The following is a 27,117-nucleotide window of genomic DNA, read 5'->3' as shown; positions in this document are numbered from 1 at the left end:
TGAATATATTAAAAAATATTGAGTTTTTGTTTCACCATGTTTGCATTGGGAATGGAAATTCCATTTTGATTCTTCTATAGGGTCTCATTAACCATGTATGTAGTGTGGCTAAGGGCCAAATGGTATTTTGAAACCATTTCATAGTTATGAATTTTGAGTTTTCATTCCAAGTTCCAATTTTGTCCTTTTGCCCGTTGGGGGGTCGGATTTTGCATCGGCTATATTTTTAAGCCATGGACCATTGTAGCGCGTCCAAATAGGAAAGTTACGTTTGCGTGCATGATCATTTTCAAGAAAAACTTCTTCTTTGGTGAAATGGGCTTCTCATGGACTCATTTCGCATCTTTATTCCATAATCTTATCTAGGGTTATTCTTGACTTTTCACTATGGTTTTATTTTCTTCTTTCAATGTGGTTGAATAAAAAACGTGATTTTAGGGGAGGTTTCTTCTTCGTGCTTTTCCAAAAAATGTCTTCTTAGTACCAAAAATCGTTCACGAAGTTCAGCTTTCAGTTTTGCATTTAGCAACTTTTTGGACCCTCATGACCTGATTTCATGGAGGGGCATTTTGGGCATCTTACAGTGAGTATTTTTTGATTCCTTTCCCAAATTAATTAAGAAAACTCAATTTTGAGGGGGGTTTTTTCTTTGTGTTTTTCCAAAAAATGTTATCTTGGCCCTCAAAAATCCATTTTTTGACGAAAAACCCCTGCTGCCATGTTTTTGTGTTGAGCATTTTGGTTTTTGCTCATCTAACTGGTTAGATGGGGTCATCTAAATGCTTAGATGTGCTTGGGTAGTGTTGTTGTCGTATTTTTTGGCCTTCTAACCAATTAGAAGGGTGTGGTAACCAGTTAGATGTTCTAGGGTTGGCTCCTTTTGACCTTTTTGCCCTTCTTTCTTCTGTTAGCCATATCTTCTTCATCTGGACTCTGAATTAAGTGATTCTTGAGTCTAAGTTCACTAATTTTTTGTTTTCTTTCTAGTGATGTGCTTAGTAGTACCCACTTTTATGTTAGAAATGGCCATTTTTTCCCTAGGTTCATTCTTGTCCGTTTTTTAAACGCCGCTTCCGCATTTGTTTCTTTTGGGTTCCATGACTTCGTTGAGGGTCACATTGGTGTCTTAGAGACATGTTGTATCTCTAAAGACCATTGTTTCTTCTTTGGCTTCCGCATTCTGGATCCAGTTCGGGTCATCACAGGACACACAGGGTTGAAAAATCCAGGGTCGTCACAATTGGTATCAGAGCTCCTAGGTTTGAATACCTTGGACAACGGGTTTTAGGTGCATATCATGCTTATGTTGCCATGCTCTATGTGGTTATACGCTTTGAGATAACATGTTTTAGTTTGATAATATGTGTATTTGCCTATGTCTTATATACGATATGTCATTTGTTTTGCATAATTTTATTCTAATGTAAAGAGCATGACATATAATGTATGCTATATTAGATTTGTACCTGCATAATTGTGTTGCATATTTGGCATGACACGGGATTGGTCATTGAGACATGAGTTGAGGTTGATGATGATTGTAGTCACAGTTTCATGGTAGTGTAGGTTGTTGTCGACCTAGCATTAGTTTTGGGTAGGTGGTAAGTCACCTTTTGTTTGGACTCTAGTGAGGTGAGTCATTTGGTGTTGCCTTAGTGCTGGATTTGTTGGTTTTGGTCCACGATGAGGTTACGGACCTCTTAGAATCCTTGGTTGTTCGGGATGATTCCTCTGGGATTGCGATTTTCTTAGGCGGGTACATTTGTTGGCGGGTGCATGGCACTGTCATGCTACCGTACTGGCGAGCTACAAGTGCAGTTCGGATGGAATCAATGTTGGTTTTGTTTTGATAGGCATTGTCCTTTTAATCGATAATGATGATGGATGTCTTGGGGATCAGTCGTAGTGATTGATTTGGTTGTTGTTGGTATGGTTAAAGTTGTCATTTTCTTTGAGTTCTCCGTGTGTGAAGACACTTTTGGGATCAAGTCAATTAATTGATGTTTTGGGTAGAGAGAGAGCATTGTATTGTTAGTGTCGCTAGTAGTGTCACCTTTAGATTCGGGGATGAATTGTTTGAGTCTTACCATTGTGGAAAGGGCTCACGTTTGTTTTGAGACAAGTTGTGGTTGCATTGGTTTTCGGAGACAGTTATGGTTAGGACTGGTCTTTCCTTTTACCTAGACACTCTAGAACACGATGTCCATTGGGTTCATTATTGCATCATTTTTATCTTCTGCAGTTTCATTTACTACCATATTAGTAGTGTGATTTATGATGTTGTGATGCATGAGTAGGTGGAAGTGTGTCCACATTGCTTCCTTCTTGTGTGACATTAGCATGCCGTATTTATATGCTTAGAGATGCCATGTTGTTACTGTACTTTAGTGACATGATTTTGTGCTTACTTGGAGACGTGCTGCATGTGCCCTTGATTTTATCTATATGAGTAGATTTACCTTCTTGGTAGTTACATTCCCTTGTTATTTGCATAACTTTTATATTTTGTTTTCCCTTTTTGCTCCCTTTTCATATTTGTCATGTTGACATTTGTGAGAGAATAGGGTTCCTCTTCTTTTCTTGGTTCGCGTTTGGGACTTCACAAGGGGTGACTCTCTTCCCTTCGTCGCCTTGTGCATGATTTTGGGGTTTTGTTGGTCCGTGAGGATCACCATTGTTGTCTTGAGTTCTTAGTGAGGATTTGGTTGATTTTGGTCGACCTCTTTCCATGTAGGGGGTGAAGTCTTTTACCTTGTGTCTTTCATTTTAGAGACAGAGTCATAGTGTTGTCTTTCTTAGGACTGGTGGTTCCCTTTCTTTCGTATTTTCCCTTGGGGAGTTTTTACCGTGGTTGTTGACCGGTTGTGGTACTCAGAGTGAGTGGATTAATGTGAGATCATTTTTCGAGGACTTGTGTCCATATCATTGAGGAATTGTTTAATTCGTGAGGTGAGCTCGATGCTCTTTTGAGAATGTCTTTTGGAGACTTGTTTCCGTTTTGAAGACATTGATGTGGTTGATTCTATAGGGAAGTTTTGGAGGATCGCTGTTGGATATGGCTTGTCTGTGGAGTTTCTCATCCCAGTTGTGACTAGGCATAGTTTTGAGAAATCGTTATTCCAGTGGTTGTTTATGGATTGGAATTAAGGAATTTTGATTTAGCTTGGTAATGCCAAGCATGGTTTTGAGAGACTCATTTTGTGATTTTGGTTGTCGAGATTTTATTATTTGTGCCACGTGGTGGGTTTGTATTTTGAGGATTTTGTTATCCATGATAGGGATGTGGATCTGATGTTTGGTCATGTTGATTGGACTTATAGTTGATCTATTTTAGGATGATATCTAGAATTTTCGAGACGTTATTTTGCTGGTCTGGCTTTGGATTCGTGATTGATGTTGTTGATAGTAGTGTTTTGAGACGTTAGGGTTGTTGGTTTTGCTGCATTAAGGATTTGGGGCCTTAAGCATAATGGTGCCTATGACATTGTCGTTAGAGTTTAGGATTGGCCGGGGTGGTCTAGAACGTCTTTGGACCATATTCCAACTCTCACAGATGCCTGGTTCCCACATTGCTTTTAGCCATGATCGTTTTGTAACATTGATGTCATTGGTATCAAGAGGTTCATGGGTAGACCTAGTGGAGGGCAGGTCATTGATGTCATTTTGATGTTGGTAAGTACATCCGAGCCTTATGATTTTAATGAATCATGGTAAATTTTGATGTTGTTACGTACATCTATGCTAAATTTTTATATTTAGTTGATCTCGCACTTTTAGATTTCAAGTTGATAACTTTGAGAATCTATATCTTGATGCATTGTATTAGAAGTTCTAATTATGCTAAATGGTTATATTTAGTTGTTCTCGTACCTTAGATTTCAAGTTGGTAATTTTGGGAACCTTTATCTTGTTGCTTGTATAGCATGCTCTTATGTTATTTGGAATTGCATAAAGGATGTGATGCATACTAGAAATGTTCTAAGGTTGCTTAGGATGCTCCCTGAGTCTAACCTTTGACATAGGCGTTAGGTGGCATGACCCTTTTGAATTGTTTCAAGTCAATGTAAAAATCTCTAAAGAAATTGAGTCAAGCATGCTCATTCTCTACGAGTAAACTTGTTAACTCACCCCGAAGTTACTGGGGGGCAATTTCAGGTATGAAGACTTGGTTCGTGAAGTTCATCATTGCTTGGATGATTGTAGACTTTAAGGTTTTTAGTTCTTATAAAGGTTGGCTTGAAATGCCACTTATAGCCTCTTTTGTCAAAATGTGCATATTTTATTCCATATATGTAATGTGTACATGAGTACACTCTTTACAATGTATTTAACATGAATGAGATGAGGCCGGAGGCCAATGACATGTAATTTGTATGCTATGTAATTTTTGACTTCATGGAATATTATGAATATATTGAAAAATATTGAGTTTTTGTTTCACCATGTTTGCATTGGGTATGGGAATTCCATTTTGATTCTCCCATAGGGTCTCATTAACCATGTTTGAAGTGTGGCTATGGGCCAAATGGTACTTTGAAACCATTTCATAGTTTTGAATTCCGAGTTTTCATTCCAAGTTCTAATTTTGTCCTTTTGCCCGTTGGGGGGCCGGATTTTGCATCGGCTATATTTTTAAGCCATGGACCATTGTAGCGCGTCCAAATAGGAAAGTTACGTTTGCGTGCATCATCATTTTCAAGAAAAACTTCTTCTTTGGTGAAATGGGCTTCTCATGGACTCATTTCGCATTTTTATTCCATAATCTGATCTAGGGGCATTCTTGACTTTTCACAGTGGTTTTATTTTCTTCTTTCAATGTGGTTGAATAGAAAACGTGATTTTAGGGGAGGTTTCTTCTTCGTGCTTTTCCAGAAAATGTCTTCTTGGTACCGAAAATCGTTCACGAAGTTCAGCTTTCCTTTTTGCATTTAGCAGCTTTTTGGACCCTTATGACCTGATTTCATGGAGGGGCATTTTGAGCATCTTACAGTGAGTATTTTTTGATTCCTTTCCTAAATTCATAAGAAAACTCAATTTTGAGGGGGGTTTCTTCTTTGTGTTTTTCCAAAAAATGTCTTCTTGGCCCTCAAAAATCCATTTTTTGACGAAAAACCCCTGCTGCCAGGTTTTTGTGTTGAGCATTCTGGTTTTTGCTCATCTAATCGGTTAGATGGGGTCATCTAAATGGTTAGATGTGCTTGGGCAGTGTTGTTATCGTATTTTTTGGCCTTCTAACCTGTTAGAGGGGTGTGGTAACCGGTTAGATGTTCTAGGGTTGGCTCCTTTTGACCTTTTTGCCCTTCTTTCTTCCGTTAGCCATATCTTCTTCATCCGGACTCCGAATTAAGTGATTCTTGAGTCTAAGTTCACTAATTTTTCATTGCCTTTCCAATGGTATGCCTGGTAGCATCCACTTTTATGTTATAAATGACCATTTTTTCCCTAGGTTCATTCTTGTCCGTTTTTGAAACGCCGCTTCCGCATTTGTTTCTTTTGGGTTCCGTGACCTCGTTGAGGGTCACATTGGTGTCTTAAAGATGTGTTGTATCTCTAAAGACTGTTGTTTCTTCTTTTACTTCCACATTCTGGATCCAGTTTGGGTCATCATAGGACACACTTGGTTAAAGAATCCAGGGTCATCACAGACTGAGCTGGATTTGCCTTAATATAATCCTCTAACTGCTCCGGCTGCTCAGTTTCTACCGGTTGCTCTTAATCCTGGACATGGGTGGGTTCTGCCTGATGCTCGGGTGGCTCCTGAACATGAGAGGGCTCGCTTGGCCCTTCTATCCTGGGCCTGACTCGGCATGGATGATGCCTATAGGCAACAGTCTTTACCCTAGCCATGGCCTACAAAAATAGAAAGAAAAACACTTGCATATAAGTTAGTACTGGCATAAAGAAATGAGGCACAGTATATAGAAATATGTATATCAAATAAGATAGATAACACAGAACATGAATCTACGCAAATGATGATGGAGCTAAATAAATAGTGACATTAAGTGAAGTATGCTATACAATATAAGTATGGAATGCATCTAATGTGGAAAACACAGGCATTGGGCATGTATGAGATAGCATGGAATCACAAAAGAGAGTGTGTGAAGTGTGGGATGCAAATCTGTGAAGTTCGATCAATTACAAAAATGTGAGAGATCGGTCTGAGATAAGTTCGATCGATTTTTGAATGATCGATAGAAGAAAACTTCGATTGATTAAACTGGTATGGGAAATTTGAAAAGTCACAAATCTGTGACGTGGATGGCATGGGGGCACCCAAGCAAGCTTATGGGGCCCTCTCACACAACAACACAACAAGATTGGTCACTTGTTTGGCTCGTGACCCCCAAAATTGAATTGAAAATGAAATATATACAAAAACCTATATACATATATATACATATATATATATACATACTTAAATCTTCAAAAATGGAAGGAATTCAAGCATGGCAACTCAAATCTAGCAAGAAAACATAAAAAAATATGTAAATTGAGACTCAAAAATGGATCTAAAAACCCAACTTACCAAGTCTAGCAAGAGAAGTGGTTCAAAGGAGAGAGAGATGAGATCTGAGATGAGGGAGAGAGATTTGAGTCTTGGGAAGCTTGCCGGAGAGCTCGTCGGAGGTGGGAGAGGTTTGCAGCGACGAGGGAGATGAGATGAGGGTTTGAGATCTATGTACAAATCGATAAAAATGACCCTAGGGTTTTATTTTAAAAACAGGTCCCGACAAGTTCGATCGATCAGGGAAAATTTTCCAATCGATCGAATATAGATCGATCTGAAAAATGTTAAGATCAATCTCACCTCACTAAACAACAAATATATATATATATATATATATATATATATATATATATATTAATTTGAATTCAAAATCCAGTCAAAACAAAAGTTAACAAAGGGTACAGATCGATCAAGCTGAGATCGATCGAGAAAATGGTTCGATCGATCGAATAGGTAAAAACCTGCAGACAAGTTCGAACGATGCACAGAGAGGCCTTTTTTGTGGATCTAAAAAATTTTCTAAGTGTGGAGTGAAGATCGATCTAAGGATAATTTTGATCGATCTTGGAGTACTCAGATCGATCGAAAGAAATTTTTGAACGATACACAAAGAGCTGATTTATGCAGGAAATTTCAGATCGATGGAACAGAGTAATGATTGGATGCAGGGATGGATGTTCAATCGATCAAACCTCATTTGAGATCAATCAAACAGGGACAAAATGCCTATTTTCAGAATAAAAGTGCATGCATACTCAATCAAAACAAGATTGGTCACTTGTTTGGCTCGTGACCCCCAAAATTGAATTGAAAATGAAATATATACAAAAACCTATATACATATATATACATATATATATATATACATACTTAAATCTTCAAAAATGGAAGGAATTCAAGCATGGCAACTCAAATCTAGCAAGAAAACATAAAAAAATATGTAAATTGAGACTCAAAAATGGATCTAAAAACCCAACTTACCAAGTCTAGCAAGAGAAGTGGTTCAAAGGAGAGAGAGATGAGATCTGAGATGAGGGAGAGAGATTTGAGTCTCGGGAAGCTTGCCGGAGAGCTCGTCGGAGGTGGGAGAGGTTTGCAGCGACGAGGGAGATGAGATGAGGGTTTGAGATCTATGTACAAATCGATAAAAATGACCCTAGGGTTTTATTTTAAAAACAGGTCCCGACAAGTTCGATCGATCAGGGAAAATTTTCCAATCGATCGAATATAGATCGATCTGAAAAATGTTAAGATCAATCTCACCTCACTAAACAACAAATATATATATATATATATATATATATATATATATATATATATATTAATTTGAATTCAAAATCCAGTCAAAACAAAAGTTAACAAAGGGTACAGATCGATCAAGCTGAGATCGATCGAGAAAATGGTTCGATCGATCGAATAGGTAAAAACCTGCAGACAAGTTCGAACGATGCACAGAGAGGCCTTTTTTGTGGATCTAAAAAATTTTCTAAGTGTGGAGTGAAGATCGATCTAAGGATAATTTTGATCGATCTTGGAGTACTCAGATCGATCGAAAGAAATTTTTGAACGATACACAAAGAGCTGATTTATGCAGGAAATTTCAGATCGATGGAACAGAGTAATGATTGGATGCAGGGATGGATGTTCAATCGATCAAACCTCATTTGAGATCAATCAAACAGGGACAAAATGCCTATTTTCAGAATAAAAGTGCATGCATACTCAATCAAAATCCTAGCCATGTGTATGAATTCCAAAACATATCTAGACAACACAAGAAATGAAAGATAAAATAGAAATGACGGAGGAATAGGGTTGTAAACCTTACGAAACATTTATTAGTCTTTAACGTCTCTAGCAAGATGTTAGGCTCTTTTAGGCTGGATAAAATATCTTGTTATGCAACCCCTCCTTAATGGGGTGATAGGTACTTTGAATTCCACCCAACAAACAGTTCTCTAAAGAACTTGTTGGATTAGGTTCAGAGGAGAGTGTTGGTCCTTTGTCAATGTGATCTTTGGGCTTCTATGCCCCTCTTAAAGCAAGATTTTGAAACATCATTCTTTATTTTCAAAGTTGAAGATGAACTTTTTGAAGTTTTGGTTTCAAGCAAAGACTTCATTCTTTCACATTCATTGTCTAGACATTTTTCTACAACGCTTACTTCTTCATGCTTGTCAAATCAATTTGGGGTTGGATTGAAGATATTCAACTTCACTTTCAAATGCCTAAATGAGATTTTCATTACCCCCATCCTACAATTGATGTTGGCATTTGTGGTTGCCAAGAAAGGACGGCCAAGGATAACGGGAAGTTGGCTCTTGGGATTCGGAACCGGTTCCGTGTCAATGACAATGAAATTGATCGGGAAGAAGAATTTATCAATTTTAATTAAGACATCCTTAATGATACCCCTAGGCTATTTAATGGATCGGTCGGCAAGTTGTAAAACTACCGACGTCGGTTTCAAGTCTCCTAAGCCTAATTTGACATATACCGAGTATGGAAGAAGGTTAACACTTGCTCCTAAGTGTGATACCCCAGGATTTCCGGATGCGGGTTGGCCAGGTCCACACCCGATTACCCGAGGATATCAAACCAATTAGCAATAAACGAACACATAATACAATTAAGAAAACAGAAAAAAATAATAATAATAATAATAATTTGCTAAAAAGAAACTAGAATGATAATCCAAATATTGAAAATCTCATAATAAAATTTTATTAATAAAGAATTATTCTGACACATCCAAATTCTCCATTTCTAATATAACTCGGGAATCCATCTGGTGGACCCCTAATAAACTCCAACACTGAAATCAACAACTAAAGAACTTTAATGCTAAATCTCGAAGAAACTCCTACATCGTCGGAAGAAAGAGAAGCCGTCTCTGCTCAACACGAACAAGCTCTAAGACCTGGAACCATCCGTTACTTGAAAAATAATAGTGGATCAGGCCCACGAACAAGTTCTATCCTAACTACAATCCAAACAGAGACCCGATATGCAAATACATCCTAGATGTCTTAACCATATTTATATAGTCCGTAAATAGATATATATGTATGTAACCACACTACAGGACTCTCACTAAACTATGTTGAGGGTCTCAACCTGAATAGAAAGCAACATGCAAAAACACACCTGAGTGGGCATGAATACCTAAGCATAACAGGGTATACCTTAACCAACATAGCTAGCTACGCATCCTACTGCATATACGTTCCCTAACCGTCGACTATGAGACTTAAGCTCAGATCGCGATACCATAATTTATATATATAAATTTCCATCCAAACCAATGTAGTGCCGCTCAACTATTCGTTGCCATGACACGACATAAAATTAGGATTTAAATGTTTTAATTAAATCCCTATCCTTTCCAATACATAACATAAACAACCATCCAAAATGTCGTTCAACTGTTTTAGTTGACAGGATACGAAACCATGTAGGATTTAACTGTTTTAGTTAATCCATTCCATATGTATGAATGGGTAGGGATTAGCATTTTGATCTAATCCGCCCCTCCATATGCCACCGTCCCATACCGGTGCATACATGCAAATGATCCGTAAATGATGCAACATTTTATGCAGTACATCAAACATGTAATGACCCGGATTTTTCGAATAAAATTTTTTCCGTTGTCTTTTCCCTTCTGAGTTTGGCTTCTTTTCGTTTAGTGTTATCTCGAGTGCTCTAGAGTGATTTCTGAGACTCTTTTCTGTGGATTGACAACTTCCTTTGAGGACCGAGTCGTTTCCACATTTTTTGTTTTTCGACACTATTTACTTTTCGTCCTTTTCCCTATTTTGTCTTTTTCCCTATTTCGTCTTCTCCTCGTTTATCACTTTGTTTGCGTAACCACACTTCTTGTGTTTGGAGTTGGTTTCTGACTTCACGTATCTTCATTCTCAATGATTTCTATTAGATACGTATCTTTACTTTCGTGAGAAAGTACTCCGGTTACTCCCGGTGCCCATAGGGGCACAAATGCAAAGTTCTTTCGAAACTTTTTCTTTTCTTGGGGTGTTTTTCATAAATATCTTTTGAAGATATTTTATTTTAAGGGTATCTAAGAAAATATCTTTTGGAAGATATTTTCATTCTGGGGCAGTTTCGCAGTTTTCACTTTTTGGAGGGACCATTGTGCAATTAATGAAAGTTATTGCTCAATGCCTTGTTTTGAGCTTGAATCCTCGTATGGGATTCATTTTCACATTTCGTCGAGTCGTGGACTCTTAGAATTTCCTCCTAGACGATGTTTTCCAGTTTCAGGGTTTCTGGCCCTAATTTGCACCAAACTTGTTTTGGGCATAACTCTCTGCTCGAGACTCAGTTTTTGACGTCGTTTCTTCCGTTATTCATATTTTCTCATTTGGAATCTTTTTTGTTCATGGATTTTTGCTGTTTGAGCACGTCTGCTCAAATTTCACTTTTTCGGACCCGGCGAGGCCCGTTCGAGGCACTTTTTGAGTTTTTCTATAAATAGGAGGTCCTTAGTGAAAAAAAATCAGATTTTTCTCTCTCTCTCCTCTCTCATGGCCGGTCCAAGCTCCTCCCATGGCCGCCACCTTCTCTCTCCTCTTTTGAGCTTCTTCCCTTCAATGAAATACCTTAGTGCCTTAGTGTTTAATGTTCCCCTTGGCGAGGCCTTCGATTCCAGCCAATTGGAATCTCATTTTGGCCATTTCTTGAGTTCGGGTTTGAAGTCAAGTTGTGTTTTTGATGGGGCTTCCTTGGGATTCATGTTCGTGGTGTTGTCCCCGACAAAACCTAGGAGTTTCGTCGGATTCAGAGCCGATTTATTTTGGTGGGGATTTGAGATTTAATCTCAAATGGAGGTAGGGAATGTTTTAGGATTATTTGTGTGTTGTATTTGTGTATTTGCCATGATTATATAACATATATGTATGCCATGTATCAAATCTAGAAAGTTAGTAAATTTTATTTCTTTGTATAAGATTTAAAATTCGTGATGATGTGTAACTTGGATTTGAATTGTGGCATGCTAGAAAATCTTGTTTTAATGTGTTGGTTAACATATATTAAAGTTGGATTAATTAAATAAGAATTACTCTTTTTAATTAATATTTATCTTTTGTGAAAGATTAAAGTTCATGGCCATACCTTCCATGAAATTGAGTTATATTATGCTTCTAAATTAAGTTTTGGCATGTTTGTTAACATACATTAATTTGAGAGCATTTGGTTGAGTTTGAAAATTTAGAGACTTTAATTAAGAGAATTAATTAAAATCAATTTTTGTGGTTTCATGGGCCTAATTAAGCTTTTGTGAGAATATATGTAATGACCATGATATGTCTATTAGCATATATTAAATTGGGACCAATTGGAAATGATTTGAAATCTAGAGAGTTTAATTATTTTGATATAATTAAATTCTATCTTCTTTATCCTTGGATTTAATCATGCTTTAGAAGTTGCTTCTATTTTAAGATCATGGATTTAGACTTGTGGTGTATTCACTTGATTGTGTTTTAAGCATTGAAGAACATTGTTATTAAATTTATATTCATGAGAGCATGTTTCTAATATGAATATATTGTTAACTTGTGGTTTAAAAATTTCTTATGCATAGAAGGTAACTTAATGCATTATAAAGATTATGTATAAGTTGTGAACTTATTTGGATTATTTTGGAGTTGCTTGGGACATTGTTAAGCTGTGATGGCTAGGGTTTGGCTCTAGTACGGGTACAAGAGTCCTCTAAGTCAAAAGTTCGCGCGTTGGGTAGGCTGCCTGGGGGTTAGTAGGTCTAAATTTAGCCCTAGAAAGTTCGCGCGTTGGGTAGGCAGCCTGAGGGTTAATAGCTCTAAATTTGCCTTGTCTCGGCAGAAATCCGAGCTTTTATGTCCAAGTCTTGCACTATTTGTTTTCGCATTCAATTCCAAGTTGACAATCATGTTTACCTTGTTGACTTGTGGTTTTGGCTATTGGCGATTTTGATGTTGTCGAGTACATCTATACTAAATTGCTATATTTAGTTGATTTCACACTTTTAGATTTCTAATTGATAACCTAGAGAATCTATGTCTTGATGTGTGGTATTAGATATTCTAATTATGGTAAATTGTTATATTTAGTTGAAGTTGCATTTTAGACTTCAAGTTGATTACCTTGAGAATCTATATGTTGTTGCTTTGTGTAAGCATGCTCTTATTTTGTTGCTTTGTGTAAGCATGCTCCTATGTTGTTGCTTTGTGTAAGCATGACCCTATGTTGCTAAAATTGCATGAATGAGGTGATTGATGCTAGAAATGATCTTAGGTAGCTAGGATGCTCCTTGAGTCTCACCCTTGACATAGACGTTAGGTGGAATGAACCACAATAATTAAATCATGCAAACTTGTAAAACATAGGTCGATGCATGCTCCTTTCCTACGAGTAGCATTATGTTACTCACCCCTACGATACTGGGGCATATTTCAGGTACAAGAATTAAAGTTGAGACTCCCATTATGCTTGGCTGACTTGTGGAGTTGAAGACATCTATTTTTGTGAAGGTTGGCTTGGAATGCCAATTGTAATCTTATATGTCAACATGTGTACATTTGATTCAATATATGTAATGAGTACATGAGTACACTCTTTACGATGTATTTGACATGTATGAGATGGGGCTGGAGGCCAATGACATGTAATTTGTATCCTGTGTAATTTTTGACTTCATGGAATATTATAAAAGTATTGAAAAACATTGAGTTTTTGCTTCACCATGTTTGCATTGCGTGTGGGAATTCCATTTTGATTCTTCCATTAGCATTCATTAATCATGTATGAAGTGTGGCCAAGGGCCAAACGGCATTTTGAAACCATCTCATGATTTTAAATTCCGAGTGCTCGTTTCAAACTTCGTTTTTGGCATTTTGGCCGTTCAGGGGTCATATTTTATATCGGCCATATTTTTGTGCCATGGACCATTTTAGCACATCTTATTAGGTAAGTTACATTTGCCTGCATGGTCATTTCCGGGCAAAGATTCTTCTTTGGTGACATGAGCCTCCTACGGACTCATTGCACACCTTTGTTGCATAATCTGACCTAAGGGTATTTTGGGAAATTTCTTTGGGAAATAAATTCTATTCTTCACATGGTTAAATAGAAAATGTGATTTTAGGGGGGATTTCTTCTTCGTGTTTTTCTGGGAAATGCCGTCTTGGTACCGGAAATCGTTCACAAAGTTCAGCTTTCTGTTTTCCCATTTAGCAGCTTTTTGGACCCTCTGGACCAGTTGTCTTGGGAGGGCATTTTGGGCATTTCACAGTGTGTTTTTTTTTTTTGTTTTTCTTATGAGTCACGTAGAAAACTCAATTTTGAGGGGGGTTTCTTCCTTGTGTTTTTTTTCCAGAAAATGTCATTTAGGCCCTCAAAAATCCACTTTTTCCAGAAAAACCCCTGCTGCCAGGTTTTTGGGTTGCACCTTCTTGCCTTCTTCACATGTAAACGGTTACGAGGAGTTTGGTAACCGGTTACATGTGCATGGGCAGTGTTTCGGTTGAGATTTTTGGCCTCCTAACCGGTTAGGAAGGTCTCCTAACCGCTTAGATGACCTAGGGTTTGCACTTTTTGACCGTTTTGCCCTTTCTTCTTCCGTTAGCCATATCTTCTTCATCCGGTCCGAATCAAGCAATTTTTGAGTCTAAATTCATTAATTTGTCATTGTCTTTCCAATGGTGTACTTGGTGGTACCCACTTTTAAGCTGGAAATGACGTTTTTTTCCCCTAGGTTCATTTTTGTTCATTTTTGAAACGTTGCTTCTGCATTTGATTCATTTGGGTTTTGTGACCTCACTGAGGGTCACATTGGCATCTTAGAGTCATGTTGTACCTCTAGAGACCGTTGTTTGTCTTTTGCTTCCTTATTTTAGATCTGTTATCGAGTCATCTTTCGGTTCATCACTGACGCACCGGGTTAAAAAACTTGGGCCGTCACAAGTGGTATCAGAGCTCCTTGGTTTGAATACCTTGGACGACGGGTTTGGGTACATATCATGCTTATGTTGCCATGTTTTATGTGCTTATATGCTTCATGATAGCATGTTTTCGTGCAACATGTTGTATGCCGTTTGTTTAGCTTTGTTTTATTCTAATGTAAAAAGCATGACATGTGATGCATGCTAGATTAGAATTGTATATGCATAATTGTGTTGCATATTTGGCATGACACGGGATTGTTCATTGTGGCACAAGTTGAGGTTGATGGTGATTGTAGTCATAGTTTCGTGCAGTGTTGGTTTTGTTTTGATAGGCATTGTCCTTTGATCGGTGATGATGATGGTTATTTTGGGGATCAGTCGTGGTGATTGATTTAATTGTTATTGGTATGGCTGTAGTTGCCATTTTCCTTAAGGAGTTCTTGCGTGATGACGCTTTTGGGATCAAGTCGATTGATTGATGTTTCGGGTAGTGAGAGCACTGCATTGTTAGTGTCACCTTTAGATTTGGAGTTAGATTGTTTGAGTCTTACCATTGTGGTAAGGGCTCACGTTTGTTTGGAGATAGTTTATGACTAGGAATTGTCCTTCCTTTTACCTACACACTCTAGGACACGATGTCTATAGGGTTCATTGTTGCATCATTTTGTCTTATGCAGTTCATTTACTACCATGTTAGTAGTATGATTTATGTTATTGTGATGCATGAGTAGGTGGAGGTCTATCCACATTTGCCTTCTTGTTGTGTGGCATTAGCATGCCTTCTTTATATGCTTAGAGATGCCATGTTGTTACTGTACTTTTGTGAGATGCTTTTGTGCTTACGTGGAGACGTGTTGCATGTACCTTTGATTTTTATGTATATAAGTAGATTTACTTCTTGGTAGTTGCATTTCCTTGTCATATGCATAATTTCCAGGTTTGGTTTTCCCATTCGTTTCCCTCGGTCGCACGTAGTGTGTATGCAGGTTTCCACAAGGGTTTTGTGTTGGTTCGTGTTAGGGACTTCACAAAGAGTTAGTCTTTTCTCTTCGTTGCATTGTGCACAGTTTTGGGGTTGGTTAGTCTGTGAGGATCACTATCGTTGTCTTGAGTCCTTGGTGAGGATTTGATGGATTTTGGTCAACCTACTTCAGGGAGTGAAGTTTTTGACCTTGTTGTCTTTCATTTCAGAGATGGAGTCATACTGTTGTCCTTTTTAGGACTGGTGGTCCCCTTTCTTTTGTGTCTTCCCTTGGGGAGTTCCTGCCGTGGTTGTTGACGGCTGTGGTGCTCAGAGTGAGTTGATTGGTGTGAGATCATTTTATGGCGACTTGTGTCCATATCATTAAGGATTTGTTTGATTGTGAGGTGAGCTCGATGCTCTTTTGAGAATGTCTTTTTGAGACTTGTTTCTGTTTTGGAGACCTGGATGTGGTTAACTTTTAGGAAAAGTTTTGGAGGATTACTGTTGGATATGGCTTGTTGTGGAGTTTCTCGTCCTAGTTATGACTAGGCATAGTTTTGAGGAATCGTAGTTCTGATGATTGGTTGTGGATCAAAAATTGAGGAATTTTGATTTAGCTTGGTGTTGCCAAGCATGGTTTTGAGAGATTCATCTTTTGACCTTAGTTGTTGGCATTTTGATGTGTGTGCCACTTGGTGGACTTATGTTTCGAGGATTTAGTTATCCATGATAGGGATGCGGATCTGATGTTTGATTATGGTGCAGTCATGTAGTTGATCTATTTCAAGGAGATATAAAGGACTTTCGATGAAATGTCTTATTGTGAGGTTCATTTTAATTTTTGTAGGCATTGATTTGCTTGTCAGGTTTTGGATTCCTGATTAATGTTGTTAATAGGGGTATTTTGAGACATTGAAGATGTTGGTTTTGCTGTATTAAGGATTTGGGGACTTAAGCATAGCGGTACCTATAACATTGTTGTCAAAGTTTTGGGATTGGCCAGGATGGTCCGGCCAGACATCTTTGGACCATATCTCAACTCTCAAAAAATGTTGGTCCCCGTAGTGCTTTTGGTAATGATCATTTTTGACATTGATGTCATTTGTATCGAGAGGTTTCTTGGGTAGACCTAGTGGGGGGCAGGTTATGAACTAGTGCCTTATACTGTCATGCTACCGTACAAAGTTGTGTGTTGTAGGCGAGTACTAGTTGCCGTCGATGCTACCTTACTGAAGAGTAAGTGTGGGCGGGCACTAGGTATTGTCATTGCTACCACACATTTGAGTACATCGTGGGCGGGTTTGGGTCATTATTCATACTGCCACGTTGTGTTTGTTCTGTACCCTAATTTGATATGTGGTTATCTAGGAGTTCTTTTGGTGGCTGTTTTTGGTTCCTTATGATGGTCTGTCAAGAGGGATGCTTACGGTTGTTATTTTCCATTCTTTTGTCTGACCTTGGGTTCAGTGTGTGAGTTCAGACTTGTCGTGTGGCCATGTGGTCACTTTTCCTTTGAGAGGTTGTCTTGTCATGAGCATATGGGTGCAGATGACACTGGTTTGTGTGTTCCTTTCAGCTTTGAGGTCGCTGGTGTGGCGTGTTGTGTGGGGTACTCGGATATGTACTCCGTAGTTATCCTGGTTTTGCCTTTTGTTGTTTAGGCTGGATTTCGAGGACGAAATCCCTTTAAGGTGGGAAGGTTGTAATGAACCGGATTTTTCGGATAATTTTTTTTCCGTTGTCTTTTCCCTTCTGAGTTTGGTTTCTTGTCGATTAGTGTTATCTCGAGTGCTCTGGAGTGATTTCCGAGACTTTTTTCTGTGGATTGACAACTTCCTTTGAGGACCGAGTCGTTTTCATATTTTTCATTTTTCGATACTATTCACTTTTCGTCCTTTTACCCATTTGGTCTTTTTCCCTATTTCGTCTTTTCCTCGTTTGTCACTCTGTTTGCGTAACCACACTTCTTGTGTTCAGAGTTGGTTTCTGACTTCACGTATCTTCATTCTCAGTGATTTCTATGAGATACGTATCTTTACTTTCGTGAGAAAGTACTCTGGTTGCTCCCGGTGCCCATACGGGCACAAGTGCAAAGTTCTTTGGAAACTTTTTCTTTTCCTGGGGTGTTTTTCATAAATATCTTTGAAAATATTTTATTTTAAGGGTATCTAAGAAAATATCTTTTGGAAGATATTTTCATTCTGGGGTAGTTTCACAATTTTCACTTTTTTGAGGGGCTATTGTGCAATTAATGAAAGTTATTACTCAATGCCTTGTTTTGAGCCTGAATCCTCGTATGGGATTCATTTTCACATTTCGTCGAGTCATGGACTCTTAGAATTTCCTCCTGGATGATGTTTTCCAGTTTTAGGGTTTCTGGCCCTAGTTTGTGCCAAACTTGTTTTGGGCATAACTCTCTGCTCAGGACTCGACTTTCGATGCCGTTTATTTCTTTATTCATATTTTCTCATTTGGAATCTTTTTTGTTCATGGAGTTTTGCTATTTGAGCACGTCTGCTCAAATTTCACTTTTTCGGACCCGGTGGGGCCCGTTCGGGGCACTTTTTGAGTTTTTCTATAAATAGGAGGTCCTTAGTGAAAAAAAAAATCAAATTTTTCTCTCTTTCCTCTCTCATGGCCGGTCCAAGCTCCTCCCATGGTTTCCACCTTCTCTCTCCTCTTTTGAGCTTCTTCCCTTCAAATAAATACCTTGGTGCCTTAGTGTTTAATGTTCCCCTCGGCGAGGCCTTCGATTCCAACTGATTGGAATCTCGTTTTGGCCATTTCTTGAGTTCGAGTGTGAAGTCAGGTTGTGTTTTTGATTTGGCTTCCTTGGGATTCATGTTCGTGGTGTTGTCCTTGACAAAACCTGGGAGTTTCGTCGGATTCGGAGCCGATTTATTTTGTTGGGGATTTGAGATTTCATCTCAAATGGAGGTAGGGAATGTTTTTGGATTATTTGTGTATTGTATTGTGTATTTGCCATGATTATATAACATATATGTATGTCTTGTATCAAATCTAGAACGCTAGTAAATTTTATTTCTTTGTATAAGATTTAAAATTCATGATGATGTGTAACTTGGATTTGAATTGTGGCATGCTAGAAAATCTTGTTTTAATGTGTTGGTTAACATATATTAAAATTGGATTAATTAAATAAGAATTGCTCTTTTTAATTAATATTTATCTTTTGTGAAAGATTAAAGTTCATGGCCGTACCTTGCATGAAATTGAGTTGTATTATGATTCTAAATTAAGTTTTGGTATGTTTGTTAACATACATTAATTTGAGAGCATTTGGTTGAGTTTGAAAATTTAGAGACTTTAATTAAGAGAATTAATTAAAATCTATTTTTGTTGTTTCATGGGCCTAAAAAAAGCTTTTGTGAGAATATATGTAATGACCATGATATGTCTATTAGCATATATTAAATTAGGGCCAATTGGAAATGATTTGAAATCTAGAGAGTTTAATTATTTTGATGTAATTAAATTCTATCTTGTTTATCCATGGATTTAATCACGTTTTTGAAATTGATTCTATTTTAAGATCATGGATTTAGACTTGTGGTGTATTCACTTGATTGTGCTTTAAGCATTGAAAAACATTGTTGTTAAATTTGTATTCATAAGAGCATGTTTCTAATATGAATATATTGTTAACTTGTGGTTTCAAAATTTCTTTTGTATAGAAGGTGACTTAATGCATTATAAAGATTATGTATAAGTTGTGAACTTATTTGGATTATTTTGGAGTTGCTTGGGACATTGTTAAGCTGTGATGGCTAGGGTTTGGCTCTAGTACGGGGACAAGAGTCCTCTAAGTTAAAAGTTCGCACGTTGGGTAGGCTGCCTAGGGGTTAGTAGCTCCAAAATTGCCTTATCTCGGCGGAAATCCGAGCTTTGATGTCCAAGTTTTCCACTATTTGTTTTCGCATTCAATTCCAAGTTGATAATCATGTTTACCTTGTTGACTTGTGGTTTTGGCTATTAGCGATTTTGATGTTGTTGAGTACATCCATACTAAATTGTTATATTTAGTTGATTTCACACTTTTAGATTTCTAGTTGATAACCTAGAAAATCTATATCTTGATGTGTGGTATTAGATATTCTAATTATGCTAAATTGTTATATTTAGTTGATGTTGCATTTTAGACTTTAAGTTGATTACCTTGAGAATCTATATGTTGTTACTTTGTGTAAGCATGCTCCTATGTTGTTGCTTTATATAAGCATGACCCTATGTTGCTAAAATTGCATGAATGAGGTAATTGATGCTAGAAATGATCTTAGGTAGCTAGGATGCTCCTTGAGTCTCACCCTTGACATAGACGTTAGGTGGAATGAACCACAATAATTAAATCATGCAAACTTGTAAAACGCAGGTCGATGCATGCTCATTTCCTACAAGTAGCTTTATGTTACTCACCCCTATGATACTGGGGCATATTTCAGGAACAAGAATTAAAGTTGAGACTCCTATTATGCTTGGATGACTTGTGGACTTGAAGACTTCCATTTTTGTGAAGGTTGGCTTGGAATTTCAATTGTAGTCTTATATGTCAACATGTGTACATTTGATTCCATATATGTAATATGTATATGAGTACACTCTTTACGATGTATTTGACATGTATGAGATGGGGCCGGAGGCCAATGACATGTAATTTGTATCCTGTGTAATTTTTGACTTCATGGAATATTATAAAAGTATTGAAAAATATTGAGTTTTTGCTTCACCATGTTTGCATTGGGTGTGGGAATTCCATTTTAATTCTTCCATTAGCATTCATTAGTCATGTATGAAGTGTGGCCAAGGGCCAAACGGCATTTTGAAACCATCTCATGATTTTAAATTCTAAGTGTTCGTTCCAAACTTCGTTTTTGTCATTTTGGCCGTTGGGGGCTCATATTTTGTATCGGCCATATTTTTTAGCCATGGACCATTGTAGCACATCTTATCAGGTAAGTTACATTTGTGTGCGTGGTCGTTTCCTGGCCAAGATTCTTCTTTGGTGAAATGAGCCTCCTACAAACTCATTTCTTACCTTTGTTGCATAATTTGACCTAAGGGTATTTTGGGAATTTCTTTTGGGAAATAAATTCCGTTCTTCACATGGTTGTATTGAAAATGTGATTTTAGGGGGGGTTTCTTCTTCATTTTTTTCCGAGAAATGTCGTCTTGGTACCGGAAATAGTTCACGAAGTTCAGCTTTTTATTTTCCCATTTAACAACTTTTTGGACCCTCTGGACCAGTTGTCTTGGGAGGGCATTTTGGGCATTTCACAGTGTGTTTTTTTTTTTTTTTTTTTCTTGTGAGTCACGTAGAAAACTCAATTTTGAGGGGGGTTTCCTCTTTGTGTTTTTTTTTTTCCAGAAAATGTCATTTAGGCCCTCAAAAATCCACTTTTTCCAGAAAAACCCCTGCTGCCAGGTTTTTGGGTTGCACCTTACTGCCCTCTTCACATGTAAACGGTTACGAGGAATTCGGTAACCGGTTACATGTACATGGGTAGTGTTTCGGTCGAGATTTTTGGCCTCCTAACCGGTTAGGAAGGTCTCCTAACCGATTAGATGACCTAGGGTTTGCACTTTTTGACTATTTTGCCCCTTCTTCTTCCGTTAGCCATATCTTCTTCATTCGGACTCCGAATCAAGCAATTTTTGAGTCTAAATTCATTAATTTGTCATTGTCTTTCCAATGGTGTGCTCGGTGGTCCCAATTTTAAGCTAAAAATGACGTTTTCACCCCTAGGTTCATTTTTGTTCAGTTTTGAAACGTTGCTTCCGCATTTGATTCGTTTGGGTTTTGTGACCTCGCTGAGGGTCACATTGGCATCTTAGAGTCATGTTGTACCTCTAGAGACCAAATACCATAATCCAAATAAATAATAAATATAATTTAAACAGTTCATCATCTATAATCCAAATGCCATACCTATAATTGCTAGAACCTGATTTACTAGTTCAGCAATTATCGTCCAAGACCATATAAATTACAGGAAGTGCATAACGATTCAGTAATTTAAATCCCATTAAATCCATAACCTAATTAATTGCAGAAAGAGTTTCATATCTCATCAACACAATAATCCAGACTAAAATCCATGTAATTGCAGACAAGGTTTAAAATTTCAGCAATTACAATCTTATCCTTAATCCATGAAATTTGCATAAAAGGTTTATTATTTCAGCAATTAAAATCTAGAATATGTATAGGCCAATTCTAATAAATAATTGACTCTATCATCCATGCAATATAAGATTTATAGTCCTCTTATATTCCATTAAATTGCTAACAGTAAACTAAACAATCAGTTTCCTTTCATCTGTTAACAGTATGAAAAATAGTTTAATGTTATATTGTTCGTTCCATTAACTTAGAGGTATAACTTATTTAATTAGAGGTCTTAATCATACCTAAAACTAAATATTAAACCCCCCAGTAAGTCCCATCACTGTTCAGAAATACATAAAGCGTCCAAACAGTACCCAAGAAAAACAAAAATCGTAAAACCATAAAAATAGGAGAGAGCCTGCTCTCTAAAATTGAGAACAGGCTCTAAAAGAGCCTGGAGCCGGTTCTTAATCCCCTTAGAGCCGGCTCTTTATAGATGGGAGCCGGCTCTTGGTTTTCCCAGAGCCGGCTCTCTCCCCTCTGTGAGCCTCCGTTCCTCTTCAACTTCGTCTCTGACCTCTGCTTCAACTCCAGCCTCTTCCTACCCCTCTATTCTTTCTTATAACTGATCTTAGCAATCTAATATATATCTAGTAGCATCCCAATGGTTTGGTTTAACAGTTGGAATTTATTACAGTGACTTAAAACCTCTACCGATTCCTTATGCGTTAACATACAACTTCACCTTTGATTTGCGGACATAACTACAGATAATACTAGAACATATACAAATAATCAAAACTGATCTTATCCATCCTATATATATTCAATAACATCCCAAACCCTTATTTATAACAATACGAATTAAAGTAACCATTAAAACAGTATCAATCTTTAAGCTTAAAACAGACGACAAACACAAGTCAATAAAGAATTATTTTAGACAACCATACACATACTGATAATCAGTTGGACATGTATTTCACATTCCAGATTAGATTAATATTCAATTAAAATCCTAGAGACGTCTAGGCATGCACAGAACACAGGCTAATCGGGAGAGAGGAAGAATAGAACTTGCCTTTGCGGGTTTTTGAATAAAACTCCGTCGCCGTCTTCCTAAGTTTTTCCAGTGATCATGACTGCCATCAAGCCTCCTACTGCTCAACCTTCCCTTCCCTTAATCCTCAGTTGAAACCCTTACCAAGAATGCTCTGCTAATATCTCACAACCCACGCTCTGTTCCTTTCCCAATCACTCTCTCTGTCTCTCTCTGTTTTCTCTTTATCAACTGTACGTGTATAGGATTCTAAACCCTTGTGAAGACACATAACAGTATATATATAGGTATAGGCACTAAGAAACAACCCTAAGCCCAATCCTAATCCCCGATGGAAACCCTAATGACATTACAATTTAATTCATTTATAATTTAAACCTAATTAACTCCTTTAAATAAAATAACACAACATTTCGTAATTTAAAAATGAATTTAATTCAATTACAACAAAATAAAATACAATTAAATGAAATAGAATAATTAATCAAATACGGCAAATTCTAATACACAATTAACAAATAAATGAAATAGAAATAAAACAATTCAACACATACACAAATAGGCACAAAATCAATTAAGCAAATAGACACAAAATCAATTTAAAATGCACAAAAAAATAAACTTTAAATTGTAATTTTATCCTTTTAGAAAATAGGGGTATTACACTAAGTCTAAGAGAGCCGATTGTTGACATGGTCACCAAAGACGCAAGAAGTAGTAGGTGAACCGGGGTTCTTAAACTTTGGGAGGGTGTTATGTTGCAAAATAGAGCTCACTTGCTCGGTCAAGACCACTTTCCTAGGTGTTTGGCTCTTGTTCTTCCTCTTTTGGGTACAAAGATCTTTTAAGAACTTGGCATAAGCCGGAATTTGTTTAATTGCATCCAAAAGTGGAAGATTAATATTCACTTGCCTAAACATTTCAATGATTTCATTGGTCTTGGTCTTTTGTTTATCAAAATAAATGGATCATTTTAAGGCATCTGGAAATGAAGCGCTTGGTTCAAAAGTTTTTTCAAAAATTTTCTTTGGAGAATCTTCAACACAAGAATTTTTTAAATCCTTTTTCAAAGCTTTGTCCACTTTATCTTTCAAATCAATTTTGAACTCACTTTTCAAATCACTTTCTAACACTTTCTCATTTGAATGATCATGCATATGCAATGAAGGAGGAATATAATGAGAAACGGGACGGGTGTCAATTTTTGATTGCACCGGTTCACTCTCTTCATTGGGAATACCTACTTGGTTGTCAATAACGTTCCCACTTCTCAAGGTTGTCACCACATTGACATACTCAATTGTGGGACCTTCCGATGAGGAATGAGTCTCAACAACACATTGTTGCTTTGGTGGTGCATTCAACGGCATTTTTCCTTTCTCTATAGCATTTAAGGTACTAGCTATTTGCTCGACTTGGGTTTCTAGCTTATCAATGGATTGAGAATGGGAATAAAGCAATTGAGTGTTCGCCTTCAAAAGCGGGACTCCTAGAATTTTCTTAAGAATACGATTGATTTGGGAAATGAGAATTAGAGAATTGATTGCCATGTGATTGAAATGATGATGATTTAAAACCTTGGGAATCTTGGCTTTGCATTGGTGGGGGAACATACTTCCCTTGAAAACCACCTTAGGGAGGGTTTGAGCCTTCCCCTTGGCTTTTCCAAGAAAAGTTCAGATGGTTCCTCCAACTTGAATTGTAATGAGTGCCATAGGGATTATTCCCTTGATTAACAAATATAGCATTGACTTGCTTATGGGGCTCACTTTGCACATGTCCATGGGGACTATTAGAAGTAGAATGCAAGACACTTGAACAAGTCATGTAAGATTCATTAGATGCACGATGATGAATGTGAGTAAGGGAGGAAGATACTTGATTCGCCAAAGTTTGGTTGATCAAACCTTTGAGATAAGGATTTCATCTCGGCGGCTATATCATTGGAGTTATCAACTTGATATAAGCCGACATTCTTCCTTCCACCTAGGTTTCTACCATTTTTAAAAGATAAGGACCTATGCATTGAATTCTCACTCATACTTTCATACAATTGCCACACATCATTTTCATGCTTATTAAGATAAGAACCACCTATAGATGCATCAACCATACCCTTGTGATTATCCGATAAACTTTCAAAGAAATATTGAACTAATTGCCACTTAGGTATGTCATGATGTGGGCACTTCCAAAGCAAGTCATTGAATCTTTCCCATGCCTCATGAAACATTTCTCCATTCCCTTGAGAAAATTCTCTAATTAAAGTTCTCATGGCATTGGTCTTAGAAACTGGATAGTACTTTTTCAAGAACTCTTGTTGCATTTCCGCCCAAGAGGTTATCGAAAAGGCCTAAGATTGCTAAACCAATATTTTGCCTTGTCTTTAAGGGTGAAAGGAAAAAGTTTAAGTCTTAAAACTTCTTCCAGTATGTCTGTCGGTGGAACATACTTCAAGAAACTCATCTAAATGCTTATAGGGTTCTTCACTTGGAAGTCTATGATAGTTAGGAAGCATTTGAATGGTTTGTGGTTTGATTTCATAGTGATGTGCTCTAAATGGGGGCAATTGAATGCAAGTGGGTGCATTATATTCATTAGGCACATAATGGTCTCTTAAAGCAAGAGGGGGATTTACAACCGGTGGTGTTACTTGAACACCGTGGTTAGCTTGAAACATGGGAGGTTGTGGAGTAGATATTGGCCGAGGCATTCCCAATGGAACTTGGCCTTGTTATTGTGGGTTAATAAATGGTCTAGGCATGCCTAATGGTACTTGGATGTTGTCATGATGTACATTAGGGTGAAGGACGCCTTGTTGGTTTATGTGACCAAGGTCCTCCACATGGTCGTCATTCAAATCCTTCATTGGTGAAATGGAGTGATGAGAACTACCTCTTCCCCTAAGATTACAAATAACCAATTCAAGATGAAAATTAAGAGGGATAAGAGTAGGATTTAATGACCTACGACCATGCATGCACTAGCAAAGACAAATAACAAGCAAATAAGCAAGTAACAAACACTTTGCCCCCACAACAAATCAATCAACAATTCTCCACATACAATGATCACATGCTCCCATGCTTGAACAACATGCAAGGAAAAGTAAATTACTTCCATGCGGGCTCACAATTTATCTAAGAAATGAAAAACAAGCCTCCACGTGGGCCGACGATTTAACTAGAACTTGAGTTAGAAAGATCTCACAAAGGGTCCTTAAGCAACTTCAATTTAACTTTCAACTTTCTAGCCTTGCTTTGCTTTGCAATTTTTTAGATTTTTAGTCATTTTTGTGCTTAGCTTAGTTTCTTGCTTTGAATTCTCCTTTGCTCAACTTCCTTCACTCAATTTACCCAGCCAAATAAGAACAAACATAATAAGTAACCAAAAATAAAAATAAAGTAAAGACACAATCAAAAGAGTACTAATTCCTAAATGTTTCCAAAACACGGCGTTACCAATTTAATTCCTCTGCAACGGCGCCAAAATTTGACGGTGGCCGTTCTTATACGCCAAAATAATGTAGTGAATGCATGGTTCAAGAAAAGCCTTTTGGGTTAAGTTTAAATTTATAAAAACCACTACTACTACTACTACTACTAATGTAGCAAGGGTGAGTAGGGATCATCCCAAGTGATTAGAGGGCTACTAGTAATGGAAACAATGCTTAGGGTTAGTAGGTCGAGTGATCAAAGGTAGATTGTTTGGTTGATTAAACTACAATTAAGATTAAACAAGGTTAATATAAAACAAGTAATTAAAGGATAGAGAAAACAAGAGAGAGAGGTCTTAGGACTTAGAGATCACCACTAAGCATTACACTTCTATATACTCAATTCCCAATTAATGAGGGGGAAAACATATGTTGCAACAATAGTGAGTGTATGTGGTTGTTTCAATAAGCATGGATGACCAATTAACTATATATTGTCTGAACAACATAATGAATAGCACAATATATCAAACTAAACCATTAATCCTTCTTTAAGCTCACAATCCAAACATATCACATACTTAGAGAAATATACTACTTGCATTCATAAGTATGGAACATCAAACAACAAGCATGGATTGTCCTCTCATTTAACAACTAAGGTAACTACGCTACATCTAAGTTAATGACATGAAAATTAAACTAATTAAACTAAGGGAGAGGCACAATTCATCAAGAAATGAGTATGAACCATCAAATAAACCACAAGAGCATTCTATTAAGCACTATGTATTGACAATCTCTAAATCTGTAGCATCAACACACATAGACATGCATCAACAATACAAGAGATATAGATAAACACATGAACATCTATTCTAGCATACATAGACATATGGATAGAATGAAATGATCAATTGGAAGAATTGAACCACACAAATCATTGAATAAACAAGATCTATGTATATAAAGATGTCAAAACATGTATTACAATACAAATCCCCTAAAAAATACATAAATCAAGGTAAAGAAAGCATGCTTAGGGCTAACTATAGCCCAAGAGGATGTCTAGC

At 37.2% G+C, this 27,117-nt stretch overlaps 1 pseudogene; it reads left to right on the top strand.

The window, feature by feature from the left end:
- The first annotated feature begins 24,779 nt into the window (after positions 1-24,779).
- On the top strand, positions 24,780-24,878 carry LOC132297985 (small nucleolar RNA R71; annotated as a pseudogene).
- Positions 24,879-27,117: the final 2,239 nt, after the last annotated feature.

This window comes from Cornus florida, unplaced genomic scaffold (genome assembly GCF_030987335.1).
Source record: "Cornus florida cultivar Cherokee Brave unplaced genomic scaffold, ASM3098733v1 CherokeeBrave_3.0.0_Hap2_Chr02, whole genome shotgun sequence".
In the NCBI taxonomy this organism is placed as follows: domain Eukaryota; kingdom Viridiplantae; phylum Streptophyta; class Magnoliopsida; order Cornales; family Cornaceae; genus Cornus; species Cornus florida.
Note: the sequence above shows the minus strand (reverse complement) of the source record. Positions and strands in the feature narration are given on the sequence as shown.